Source organism: Sphaerodactylus townsendi, linkage group LG03 (genome assembly GCF_021028975.2).
Source record: "Sphaerodactylus townsendi isolate TG3544 linkage group LG03, MPM_Stown_v2.3, whole genome shotgun sequence".
In the NCBI taxonomy this organism is placed as follows: Eukaryota; Metazoa; Chordata; class Lepidosauria; order Squamata; family Sphaerodactylidae; genus Sphaerodactylus; species Sphaerodactylus townsendi.
Window position 1 is genome coordinate 108206159 of NC_059427.1, and position 14848 is coordinate 108221006.

Sequence of the window (14848 nt, forward strand, 5' to 3'; positions counted from 1 at the left end):
AGTTGAAACTATTGGCAGACAATCCCGGTTAATTTGTAAAGCTTTGAATAGTGCTCTTGAAATATTTTGCATCATAGCCTCATAGTAAGAATGAAGGGAAGCCAACTGTCAACTTTAATTCATCCTCTTGAACTGCAGGCTCTCCATGTTCAAGATTCACAACAGATTAGTGCATATCATAGATTATTGTATGCCCACAACAGAAAACTGAAACAACCAATGAACAGATCACAAATGTAGTTATGGGCCTTACACATTTTTTCCCCAGCCATTAAGTCACAGCTGACTGATGGTTGGTGACCCTGTAGGGTTTTCAAGGCAAGAGTTGTTCAGAGGTCGTTTGCCATTGCCTGCCTCTGTATCACAACCATGGACTTCCTTGGTAGTTTCTCATACATATGGTGGTCTGTCACACATATACTAACAGGGGCAACCCTGCTCAGCTTTCGAGATCAGATGAGATTGGGCTATGCAGGTTTTGCACATGGAAGCTTCCAAACAAGACAATTTTTTAAAAGAAGTTCTGCAATTAAGGATGTCCTAGAGGGACAAATAATCTGAGTTTGAGTTTTAGCCATGAAGGCTCACATACCTCCTGATAATTTGACGCAAGGGTTGAAACAACAACCCAAAGGTCATTTAGCTCTGCTTCCAACTTCAAGTCATGGCCTTGTATACCCTAATTCCCATATGAAATCATTCCACATCATCTGCCTTATGCAAACACCAGAATTGCCAGATTTGCCTGCAAAGAGGTGATATATTTAATAAATGTGACTCCAAATGGCACATTTAGGCATATCCCGGAACAATTCTGAAGAATACTACATCCAAAGCCAACCAGCATTCTTTTGACTTGGCTCTATTAAGATGTGTTCCCTTCCGAATAACCTAAATGAACAGGCCAACTCAAGAACCTGAATGAATCAGGAAGACATGTATGTGCGCAAGGAAGTAGTAGTAGCTTCTCTGAGTTAAAGGAACTGCTGATAGCCTGGTATTGTGGGGGGGGGGGGGCAGAGGGGAGAAGAGGGAGTAAGGGAAAAAGATGTTGTATGTGCTAGCAAAGACTGCTTCTTCCCTAAATTTTATCAACTCACCAACACATGAGCCCTTCTATACATGATACATTTATTTGTGTTTATTAGCAGTCAGGAAGAACAGTACTGGCATGACACTCTTTTTGCACATTTACCCATTTTTTTATAATGACCTGATGTTGATAAAACTACAGCTATGGAATTACAAAAAAAAAAAAGCAGCAAGATTCATTTTATTGCTTCAGGGCAATCTTTTGTTCAATAATGAACGCATATACCAAAAGCAGCCCCTTTTCCTAGTATTTTTTTTTAAACATGGCAAACAAGGCCCAGGCCAAAAGAGATAGACTGCAAACCAAATGAGGCTTTCCTATTCTCAGGTCTAAGAAGGGAGAGAACTCTGTGAACCTAAGGATCTTTCCTTCCCATTGCACATGTGGCTCTGAATCATGGTTATTGTCTGTTCAAGACAAAACAGCATGTGTGTTAAAGATAAGAACACTACGAATTTCAATGAAAGCTTTTGCTAAAAACGGACAAAACCGTCATGTGCTTTTTACGCCTTCACCCTTGCCAACTACAGGGGCAAGTTAGTACAGAGTTGAATGTGACATTCTAAAAATTAATGTACACAGTTTTCACTGAGGAGGTGATGCTATTGCGCCTGGTCAGGAATCACAGTTTCCGACAGTTAGCTTTGAAATATGTCGGCCACAAACACACTGAGGAAGAGGCATTGCTGTGTGAGGCTATTTTGACAAAGAGCTGGAAAGAGCACATGATCAGCTGTGAATATGCAGCACTGGAACCTTGCTTCTTTAGAATTCTTGGGTGTGCCAAGGGGCTGGCTGGAGAAGAACAAAGCTGTCTCCTATGTTGACAAGATTATGCCAAGTCATTATACTGATTGCTGTTTGCGAAAGCTCTGGTCCACATTTCAGTTACTATCAAGTAAGAAATAAAAATCCTTATACTAGCCATTTTTAAAGGCATAGTGCCTGGAAAATTGCAAGTCATCCTGATGATCTGAACACAATGGCCACCCCACAATATAAACTGAAAGGTTTTTAAAACCAATAACATCTCCAAATTTGGGAAATCATGATCCCACTAGGGGAAGGAGATAAAATTTCCATTAAAAAACTTTCCATCATGAGTTAGTAACTATTCACAAAATACCAACGGGCAGAGGCGGAGCTACTAAGGGATTCGGGGGGGGCACATTGCGCCAGGTGCACACCGGGGGAAATCCCCCGCCCCGCAGTGCCTCCCTTCACTTACCTTTGTGAAACAGTGCAGGCTGGAGAAGAAGCCTGTTCCCTTCAGGCTGAAAACAGCCTGGTGGGAACTACACTTCCCAGGAGACCTTGCAAGCCTCAGGGTCTCATGGGAAGTGTAGTTTCCACCAGGCCGTTTTCAGCCTGAAGGAAACAGGCCACTTCTCCAGCCTGCACTAAGGTAAGGGGGGCAGGGGGCAGGGTGCCACGGGGGGGGGGGGGGGACAGAAAACAGAGTGTACACCAGGCATCTACGCCTCTGCCAATGGGTCACCTGAGTTCACAGAACCACCGGAGTTTTCAGAGAGCAGCAGTGGTGTAGTGGTTAAGAGCAGGTGTACTCTAGTCCAGAGGTACCAGGTTGGATTCCCCGCTCTGCCACTTGAGCTGTTGAGGTTTATCTGGGGATCCAGATTAGCCTGTGCAACCCAACACATGCCAGTGGGTGACCTTGGGCTAGTGACTAGTCACAGTTCTTCAGAGCTCTCTCAGCCCCACTCACCTCAAACCTTTGTTGGGGGGGAAGGGAAAGGAGATTGTTAGCCCCTTTGAGTCTCCTATAGGAGAGAAAGGGGGCGGTCCTCCTCCTCTTTTCTAAAAATCATCATGTGAGATTAGATTTGTTCCCTTACCCCAGCTGAAAAGATATCACAACTTTAAGAGAAAAGTTCATTATTCTTACTGGAATATTAACTCTGCTGCAGATTTTCAGCTCAATCTCCAACAATGGCCCTGCTTCAACTCAACTTAGAGCTAAGTTCCAATTAAGCTAGAGGACTTAACGGATGTTTTACTGCTTTCAGTGGGACTAACAGTGCAATCCCAAGCAAAACTACACCCTTCTAAATCCATAAATCTTAACAGACTTAAAAGGATAACTCTGTTTAGGACTGCACTGTCAGTCATAAACCACAGGTGGTGGTGGAAAGTGCCATCAAGTCACATCTGACTTATGGCAGCCTGTATGGTTTTCAAGGCAAAAGATGTTCAGAGGTGATGTGCTATATTATCTGCCTCCACACGGACTGAGAGGGTTCTGAGACAGGGAGGGATGGGACAGGATTGCCAATTACCTACTCTAGTGTGCTGCTGAATGCGCCACAAACCACAAAGAGTCTAGGCATGCTCCTTGATACCTCATTATCAATAAAGGCTCAAGTGACACACTGGCTTGTCTGCCTTTCTACCATCTAAATCAGGCAAGACAATTGGTGCCCTACCTATCCCAGGCTGACGTAACCACAACGATCCATACAGTAGTCACCTCTAAGTTAGACTACTGCAACTTTCTCTACGCAAGGCTAACTTTGGGCTTGCTCCAGAAGCTCCAGCTAGTACAAAATGCAACAGCACAGACCCTTACAGGGACCCCGTGACATCCACATATACAACCAAGTGCTTCGCCAGCTGCAATGGCTCCAGGTGAAATACGGATCAGGGGCAAGGTCTAACCTTTAAAGCCCTTAATAGTCTGGGGGCTAGGTACTTATAGGACTGCCTCTCCCGGTAAGTCCCTTGAAGATCATTACAATCAGCAAATGAAAATCTGCTGGTGGTCCCTGGCCCAAGAGAGGTCCTGCTGACCTCAACCAGGGCTTGGGTGCTTTTTGGTCATGGCCCTTACCTGGTGAAACAATCTGTCCAGGGAGACCAGGGCTCTAGGGCAGTGGTGGCGAACCTATGGCACGGATGCCAGAGGTGGCACTCAGAGCCCTTTCTGTGGGCATGCATGCACAGAGTTCGTCGGGGGGGGTGGGGGGGCGGAAAATCACCCCCCACACACACACACATCTAGGCTGGCCTGGCCACAATCCTTTACCTGGGAGTAAGCTCGGTTGCTGGCAATGGGGTTTGCTTCTGAGTAAACCCTCCTAGGGGTGTGATTCACCTATTCAAAGTGTTGTACAGTTGCTTCACCAAGCTTACTCTTAAGTAATGCGCGCTTTAGAGCTTACAAATTCCTTTCCTTTCTCTCCCAATGGTAGAAACCACGTGAGGTAGGTGGGGCTGAGAGAGTTCTGAGAGAACTGTGACTAGCTCAAGGTCACCCAACAGGCTTCATATGTAGGAACAAGGAAACAAATCCAGTTCACCAGATAAAGGTCCAATATTCATATGGAGGAGTGAGGAAACAAACCCAGTTTAGATTAGAATACACCGGCTCTTAATCACTACACCATGCTGGCTCTCTGCTTGGTTGATGTAAACTAAGTTAAAGCATTTGTGGAATACTGGGTAAAAGAAGTAGTCATAATTTTGTAAAAATAAAAAATTCTGCTATTTGCTAAATTCTATACCCCACCCCAATACATGTAGTTCACAAATGGACAACCAATTGAACAGGTAAAGGAATTTATACCCTGTTCAGGATAAACATGAGAGTGTGGTCCTGCATTGTGCACAGGAAGTGACAGAAGGCTACTTCCAGTGGAGAAAATAATGCTGAATCTAAATAAGCATTAAAGAGTCATTTCTATGTGCAGTTTTCCTTAAAAATATCCTTTGGCACTATGAAACTTGGAATTTCTTTTTAAGAGCATTTTTATCGCCATAAACAAGAATCGGCAAAAACTTGCCTCTTTTCACCCGGAGACACTCCCCTCTATACAGAAAATGGCTGACGGCGCAATAGTAGTAGAAATGGCGGTGAAATGGCCAACAACGCAGAAGTGGAGTAAACCTGTTACTGTTCTGAACAGGAACGGGTTATTTCTAAAATGCATCTATACACCACCTTCTCCCCAGTGAGGAACCGTGGCTCACATAATTCTCCTCCTCTGAAGATGCCAGCCACAGATGCAGACGAAACGTCAGAAGAAAATGCTACTGGAACACAGCCATACAACCCGGAAAATGCACAACACCCTAGTGATTCCAGCCATGAAAGCCTTAGCAGTCACTAAACAACTGCTGAGATGATTGCCTGTAAGAAGGCTGATCAAGATTGTTGATTCAAAAGGACAGTAAAATATGAAGAAGACATACCAGTAACTGGGAGAACAGATGCCCTTTGAGACAAAAAACACACTGAATTTTATTTCAAATGCAGTTGATTATCATTTGCAAATTTGTCTATCACGACAGCAACAGTGAGTGTATGAATATCACAGTGAGTTATTAACTTGCACACCTGATTTTTATGAAGTGGGTTTTGTTAAACTATCTTTCTAATTACGCATCTTATTGAAGAAGAACTCCACATCATTTTAACAACTCTGTTCGTAATTTACAAATGTAATCGTTTTTCAAAGCAGAATCTATAAATTGTATATATCATTTTTATAACGCTATCATACCATGGTCAGAAAGGTTAAAAACCACCAAAAGAGAGTCATGATAAAAAGAGAAAAAAAATAAGAACTTTTGCAGCATAAAGTATCTCTACACAGGCTATGCATGGGTGTGGCAAGAGATTAAATTTGAGGATACAGTCTATCCCTATGTAGAAGTGATTTCAAACCTTTGCATTAGATTACCAGCTTCAGCAAAAATGTAGATCTTTTCTACTGCACTTTTCCCAACAGCTCTTGCTCACAGTTTGATTATCTTGGCAGAGATCTGAGATTACATTTTTCACACCATTATCACAAGACTCAAAAGAGCAAACAGTGTCTGCATTAGCCCTGTGAAGACAGAAGCAGAGGTAACCAAGGAGGGGGAGGGGGGCATGTGGAAAAGGCAGGTAAACCTGCAAAATCTTCTCATTCATTCAGACAATAAGTTTCTGCATTGCTTTTCATTCTGGCATATGCACACCATTCTTGACGTCCAGAGCTCTGTGTTTAACTTTTCTATATTAAAGTCTATCCATTTTGAGTATTAGCCATCATAATTTTCCCAGCAGAATCACTGCCATCACTTTATATGGCAGGAATATGACAGGAATAGCAAACAGGAGAGGGGACTCCACCCCAAATCAGACAAGCATCTAGAAATCCTAACTGTTACCTGTGCCTCCAGTCAGTCAGAGCTACTCTCTCAAAAAAAAAACAAACCAGAAATCCTTTCCTGCATTCTTGGCAGTATTATTACGTTTAGACAGCATATTTAATTGTGATGAAGATGCAAGTGCCTCAGTACAATTCAGTTGCTCTTCTCTGACAATGACCTTGTGGGAGGCAGGATAAACTATTAGAAGATAATTAGGACCAGGTTCAGAATAAGAGTGTGTGCGTGATTTGGGAAGGGAAAATGATAGAAACCTGTGCATATTGGTAAAGCACTGCTAATTTCTGGCTCCCCTGACCTACCTCACCAGGCTGTGTCGAAGACCCATTGAATCATTATTCATTTACTTTATGTGTACCCTGCCTTCCTCTCCAATAAAGACCCAAAGCAGCCTACATGGTTCTCTTCTCCTCCATTTTATCCTCACAAAAAAAACCTGAGAGGTAAACTAGGCTTAGAGTGTGTCACTAGTCCAGGGTCAACCAGCAAGTTTCCATGGGTGAGTGGGGACATGAAGCTGGGTCTGTCAGATTCTAGTGTGATGCTCTTAACCATTCACCATGCTGGCTTTTGTGAATATATAAGATAATTGCATATATTACTGTCTTGAGAAGTCTAGTAGGGAAGGCCCAGTACCTAGAACCCCACCCTGACCATTAGAGTGACCCAGGGCAAGCAGTGTCCTGTACAAACCTAAACATACTTACTCAGAAATATACCATGATGTGTTCCATGGCAATTACTGTCAAATAAGCATGTTTTTTAAAGTCTCACTGCTCCAGTGGAGCAAACAGGTGTGCCTTAAGTGGAAATCTCTCCAGGAGTAGAAAATATTTGTTTAGATCTTTTCTTTCCAAAAGATATGCAGTAACAAGCGATGTCTTCTCATCAACAGAGTCACAACAGAAACACCTACAGTTTCTAAAGAAGCCCCATCAGAAACAAGAGCTTTCCTCCATGCAGAACTGCTCCAGATCACAGAGTTCCATAAGGAACACAGGTATAGCATTCTCATCACTTTCATTGATCTTACAAAAACTGGAAGTACAGCTTACTTAAGAAAAAGACTGAATGATCATTAATAAAGAAGAGCATCACTCGTTGCTGAACATTCTATGATTTAATCAAGAGTTAAACAAATACAAATAGCCATAACATTAACCTGGAGTAATTATACCAGCAGTACTGCCAAAAGTGAATCCTTGCCTTCATTCTCAAACACATCTTATGAGAAGATGGAGACAGGATAGGATGGGAAGAGTAAAGCTGATGGAGATTATTTGATTTTAAATAACTTTTTAAAACTCCGGGTCTTATAACACATAATATACGGTCCTCATTATTTCAGGCACTAAAGCTTGAGGGTATCCCTTACTCTGTCAGAAGTGCTTTCATTACATGTTCCTGCATTGCAGGGGGTTGGACTTGATGGCCCTTGAGGTCTCTTCCAACTCTATGATTCTATGATTTTGACCTGGCATCCCTTAAAAAAAAGTCTACAAATTATTCACCTCAAATCTGTCAGTTTCTGCATAAATGTGGTTTCCAATAATGTGGCATGTGGGTGATAATTGGGTCCACATTTGCTTAGCCCCATCAATTCCAGAACATCAGTTCTCCCATCCTTCACGTACTATTTGCTCTCCTTGCAGATACGGCAACAAGTATGGTACTGGGAAGACAGAACGTGTCACCATTTCTTCTCCAAGAGAGGAAGGTCAAAGTTCATTAGCTTGTGATAATGTCTGGGCTCACCCAACAGCTGTCAAGCAGGCCTAACTCACAACTCATCCTAGAATAGACTCCTCTGTATCTCATTGTTCCAGTGTCACAGAGGAAGTCTCTGCTCTTTTGTGTGCTATGTGCTAGCCACCTGGCTCAGACATATGATACCACCCTGTTTCTTGGAAGGAAAGGTGTAATGGAACCAGCGGACTAGGGAGGATTTATGCATTGAAGGAAGAATAAACCTAGGAACAAAAGCGGAGGCCTGACAGGGAAAAACCCCATGGATCACTGCCTGTGTTTGCTGTTCTCCCCATGTGATCAGGGCATTAGACTTCTCAGTTATTAAGACAGCCTGCAGGAATACCATGCCAGCTAAACATCAAGGAACTCTATGTTATGAGGAAATGTGCTCTACTTACTACTTATGAGAGATTCCAGAGAGATGCGGGGAGGAGAGAGGGAAGATAAGGGCATAGTTACAGTAGCTGAGAGTCCAAGAACAGGAAGTTGCCTGGAGATTTTAAGGAGGGCATGTAAAAAAAGTGCTAAATCATGAATCCAAACATAGCAACTGTCCTGGTCTTACTTGGAAACCATCCTTGCTTGTGTGACATGGGCTACAAATAGAGAAAATATAGATAAAACTCAGAAACACTTGCTATCTGCAGAGCAAACAACTTGGGACCAAAAGATGTGATAAACCAACTAGAATTGATTTAAGAGAAGATTGCAGGGATTTTATGTTCTAGTTTCTCTCCAAGGTGTTACTTTCGTCTGTGCTACTAAGCAGTTTAAGGAACAATCACTTGTTTCTCAAGGGAACACACAACTTTGCTTCAAGAGTTACCAGCTTTGAACGCTGGAACTTGCTAGTTACTCATCCTTGCTTTGGAAATCCAACAATCCAACAACTTAATCCTGTGATAATGAGAGTGCCAGAACAGCTTTTATATTCGGCTGGAATGAAGGTGAGGCAACACCTAGCCTCAATTACCAGCCCGTATTTCACAGTGGCTAAGTGTACTCAAAATGCCCCATTTTCTAATGACGCTGATGGCAAGGAGGAGATGTTCCCATCCGTTTTAACTCCCAGTTATGTCAAAATTAATTTAATTTTTGCCACATCTACTAAACCATTGCAGTTTCTTAGATGTTTATCTCCCAAGTAGAGAAGAGATTCTATTTATATTCAGCATGCCTTGTACAAAAGGCACATTACTGATAGTTCAACTAGCAGCAGCCATTCCTGTCCTGAAAGTAGAGGCAGGCCACAGTAAAAGTCAGGAAGCAGATCTCTGTAAGCCAATAACATTATTTAAGAACACATAAAAACAAGCAAGGAATATTGCATCAACCCATGACATCGCTCCCATCAACCCAAAGGATGCAAGGAGCCTTTGTCCCTCACACAGCAATTACCCACAAGGCACACACAACACTAGGGATCATAGAATCAAATGACTACAGTCTCAATCAGCATAAAGTACAGAACAATTACTAGTGACACCGAATTCTTTACTCCTTTGGAGTTGTGTGTTGAGAAAGATATTTGAGGGTTGGGCCTTTCATTAGGCTTATAACTAGAAACTCAGCCTTACAGATAAATACTAACTCTTTACAGCCCACAATGTGATGAGCCTCCACCAGAGTCACAAGATGGCTAGAGTGGCAAGTCTGACAAGTTATTTCCCAAAAGGAATTTGGCCCAGTGGAACAGCTGTAAACTGTGAACATAGAGCCTCTATGTTCAGAGACAGTTTCTCTCTAGTCACCAGACATTAAGGATAGCCAGCTTGTGGTATTTTTCTTCACAATCCCTACTTGTGAGCTTTTCAGAGACATCTCACTAGCCTCTGCTGAAGACAAAACACTGGTACACATAATTATGTGGTTTTAGCACAAGTATTCTTGACATCCTGATCCTAAACTTAATTCACTCTAAATTAAGCTGCACCAAGTACAGCTGATCTTTAAGAATACTGAGGACAGGTGCCAATGAATGTAAAAACTACAGGATGTAGTAACTGGCTTGTTCTTGTGACTCCAAATGAATTTATTTTTTGCTTTGTTTTGTTTTTAAAAAAACAACGACTTTGTGCTGCTATAAGTAGTCCCAGGTTATTGAGGCTCTTTCCATACACTGTAGAAGTATGGATCACAGATCTTCTGAAATGTGGGTTTGCTGTTCCTCATGCAAATCAACATCCCCAGTTCTGCCCAGAAAACATTTTGTGCTTGACACTTCAGTGTCAATCGTCTTAGCAAGCCCAGAAGAAGAAAAAAATCTCTATAACCTCTCCAAGGCTCAGAAGTAACTATTTTTAAGTCCATGTTTGTTTCCTTGTTATTAACAGAGAACAATCAGAGAAAAAAGTATAAGTTGTTCAAGGATATAAAAAGGGTGGTGGGTGGTTAGGAGATTTACACCCTGCCCCCCACCCTAGCTATACACAAGGCTAGGGCAAAGAACCCAGTTGTTGTTAAAATCTCCTGGCTTCTTGTTCTGTGTTTCTCTCCATGCATAAACCCCAAGTCTTTCACAGCAACAGAATGAGGACTTCCATTCATGCAGACTTTATAAGCTTTTTGAGTGCACAGTCAACCTGCTATCCCATTGTTTAACAGACACACAAACCTTTCATTCTTCTGCCTTCCCTTCTTCCCAGCAAGATCAACATGAATGAGAGTAAGGGGTGGGACTTATTGCTTCCTTTTGCAACTGGATGAAAACAGAAACCAAACCTGTATGGCAAGCAAGGAATCAGGAAAAATACCCAGCAAACAGACCCTGGTGACTAATTTATACAGAAGAACTGACATCTGCTGATCTACTGATTCACTGTAAAGGAGGCATCTAACCCTCCAAGGCCTTGGCCTAATATTATCCAGTCCCGAACCTGAACATCTTCTTCCAGCCAGTCAAACTAATCTAGGGAGTATGTACTGCCTGCAGCAGGCCTGGGTATGGACAGCCTTAAATACTTATTTACTTGCATACAATAGTGGATGTATTTATTTCACTGCATAAATCACTGAGAAATCTAAAATATTTCCTAAAATAAACTATCTGATCTCTCTTCACTTTTGCCCTCCCCCCTTTTTGTCTTGTTTTGACAGCAAGGGATAAAATTACCTCCATATACCCTCCTTTCCCTTCTCACCATTTCCTTGAGCCTTAAGCTGCTCTGTATTATTATAGCATACCTTTCTATCACACTGGAAATCTTCTAAAGGTCTTGGTTTACCTTGAAGTACTTGACTCTCTGGCAAGGTCCAAATCCATTCGGAAAGTATAATCACTTAAGTTACTAAAAGAAAACTAGCTTTCCTTTTTGCTTCATCTCAGCCTCTGTTACCTTCAGGATGAGGAGTACTTTAAGCAGAGACACACAGCTCCAATTATCTTAGCCAACACCTATTCATGTCCCCATCACTCATAAATCACTCTGTTCCTCCCTACCAGTAGTATTGGAAGTCCAGCTTCCAGTAGCACACAATATCACAGATCAACAGAATAGTGTGACAAAAATATTTTATTTAAGCTTGTTATACATTAATTTAATCAAGGACCCCACTGGTTAGAAGAATATATGAGGAGGTAAACAGTTCTGCTAATTTATTCATGATTTTGCATATGACTCATAAACTCACTTAGGTGTTGTTTATCTTGATAACTTCTTCTCAGAGGAAAGGCATCCCTGTCCTCCTCTGTATTTTTTTCAAGTTCTGTAATTTTGAGATGTAGGCGGCCAGAACTGTACATGCAGTATTTAAAGTGCAGATGTTTCCACAGTTTATTTTGTTAACATCTGCATAATTGTTACATAGTGTTTGCATCTAGTCCTCTCTGCCAGTACTTGGCCCAGCAGCCAGTGACAAGAACAGAAGTCTGAGATTCAGGCAGGATAGCAACTTCATCACAGAGTATCACATCCCAAGAGACCACAACGAGTGTCTGCTATTTCAGACAGCACCATAAGTCCACAGAAACAGGAAATTTAATCAACCACACCACCAAACCATTTTTAAATACTTTGGTTAACCTGAACCTCAAGCCCCCAAGATTCAGTTTACCAACACAAAAGAAACTTTTACAAGTCCTGTCTAAAATCAGAATTAAGCTTGAAGATATTAAAAACAGTATCTGGAAACTTTTTAACACATTTATCTTCTTTCAACAACTGAAAAACAGGAGATTTAAAACAGAAACCCAGGGCAGAACAATGATAACTAGTGTAGTAGAAGAAAGAAATACTGCATTTATTTGGATGCAAAACTAGGTGTTCTTTTCCAGGTATGGCACCCCCCCCCAAAAAAGGGGGGAATAATCTTAAATTTGCATATGAGTTACAGTTATATCAGTAAAGAAACTGTGTGCAATACATTTTAGTGGTTTTGCTTCCTTTTGTGTAAATATGGTAGCATTCATAAATGTTTCTTCTATGCTGCCATTCAATTCTGGGGTCTAAAATTGTTGTCAAAACCCATTCTTTTTTATCTTTTACTTAGTAGTCAACACACACACACACACACAAACAGAGTTGTTTATTAAACAGTGGAGTTCTCAGACAAGCTGTCTCTATGGTGGTTAGGTCTGCAGTATCCCAAGCAGTACAGAGTCCAGCAGCTTCCCAAAGTCCTGGTTCTGAAGTATGTCACTCCATGAGAAAAGGGGGGGGGGGGGAGATGGCTGAGTGGCATGGAAATGAGCAAGTGAATGGACTTTTTACAGTTAAGCTTCTAAGTATCCCCATCATATTACATCTTTCAGTAAGCGGAAATAATCAGGATCAACATACTGTTGGGCCTACGTAGCCTTCACACAGCATTCCAACTTCCTATAAAGTTTTGTGTTTATCCACATACTATTAAAACCAGGCTATATCAGTGTTACGCATCGTATCAGATATGTCATATAGTATTATAATGTTAACTACAAGTAAATGCTCCCACGTGAACTGGAACTGATCCAGTGATCAAATTTCTATTTGCCTAAGTCAAAACAGCTTCAGTCACAGCAAATGCACACCCAACCCTAAGAGGAAAAAAAATGATTTGACTCCATGCAAACAGTCATCATTTCACAGCATTTTTCTAGTACTGTGAATTATAAGACTTTGCAATTATGAAAAAACCCACGCTTGACCTATTCTGATCAGTTTATATTCAGGCATTTGCATTTTATTCTTGACATGGCTGATGATTACCTTGATCTTTATACCCTAGGAAACCACCCACCACTGGTGCATTAGTATTTTAGTACACTGCACCAAAATCGCAATCCTACACACACCTTATTCAAGTCTCATTAATCATAGTAGGGCATACTTTGAGTAATTATGTATGTGCTCTTTGAGATTCTATCAGTGCAGAAGTCATAACTAACAGACCTTTGGTTTTTGCTGTGGCCTTTCAATATAACCTTGGTTGGAATCACACTGTTCACAACTGCATGGACCCACCTACCAATAAGGTATTCTTTGGAGCAGAATTCTGCTGTCACCCACAAACAGGGACTCCAGTTTCCAAGGATGCCCCTCAATATGGCCTTCTTATTAGCTGAAACATCCAGCAGAAACTAATTTTGGGAGACCATTCAGGAAGGTAGATGGTCAACCTGTTCAAATCTACAGGCCTGGCATTCCCACTTTCTCGAAGCCAATTTTATTGCAATTTTTGAAGAGATTAGCCGAGTATGAAACATACTGTAATTGTTCCCTGCTATGAAATCACATTACAAGTTCTACATTAGAGTAATCTTGACACCAGGAAAAGAAAAAGAAAAATCCAGCAAGATTTTTTTCCCAACAAGAAAATGATTTATGGCAGAAAATTAACAGAACATTATTATTTGCACTGTTCTGGTCCCCTGAACCTCCATCACCTCCTCTACAAAGTTGCCTTTAAGAGGACTCAGTCATGCCCAAATCAAACCTTAATGTTTCCTTTCCTCATCCCACGCACAAAACACTGGTAACCATATCCCTTCCAAAACAAACGCTGACAACTTGAACCTCCGCTTGCCAAATAAAGGAAGACCCTCAAGCCGTTGCAAAATTTACTTGACAGCAAGCCCCATTAAAGCCAGCGAGTGTCAATTTCCACATTAACACAAAAGGTTTGGGAAGAGATCGCCGAGCAACTAAGAACCCCCCTCCTTCGCTCTCTTCAAACGCTTCAACTTTCGCCTTTTACCCGCACATCAAAACCCACAACTGAAACTTTGGGAAGCTCAGTTTCCTGGAGGTTTCAAGGTTGCTGGGTCTTGTTTTTGTTCCCAGCGCGTCTTTAACACTGAAAGGTCACTCTCCGGGAACACGGCCGTCGCCCCTCAGCTGGAAGCGGAGCCTGGGAGAGGTCCCCTCCCGGTTTATTTCCGCGCCCCCTCCCCCACCTTTGCCCAAGCATCTCCTAGCTCTCCAATTCCGGGTTTCCAAGCCAACCACCCGGCCAGGCCTGCCTTCGCCTGCAAAGTCGTGCAATGCAAACTTTTGTGTGTGTGTGTGTAAACTTGAGCTTGCTGGCCGCCGGGCCCTTCCCCCGAGTGTGGGGAAAGCGAGGCGATAAGCAGGACAAAGCCCCTGTAGGGAAAGTCGGGGGATTTCGGACGGCCCTGCGAACAGTGGAAGCCCGCACCCTCCTGGCCACCCAGTGCAGACACAGACCCCGGGCCGGGGAAGGAGGGAGGGTGGCTGGGAGAGGAGGAAGGAGCAGATATGCACAGCGTAGTTTCCAAGCGAAGGGCGCCTATTTGGCGCGGGGGGGGGGGAGGCAAATGGCCCCCTCACTCTCTCTAAAGAGGTGGGTAGAAAGGTCGCAGACTGCAAGGAGGCCTAGTGCAAGGTAGCAGCTCAT

At 42.4% G+C, this 14848-nt stretch overlaps 1 protein-coding gene across 5 annotated transcripts in view; it reads right to left on the reverse strand.

Annotated features, from left to right (window-relative positions):
* Window positions 1-14848, reverse strand: part of NACC1 (nucleus accumbens associated 1) — a 35759-nt gene that overhangs the window by 20415 nt on the left and 496 nt on the right. The window lies entirely within an intron of this gene.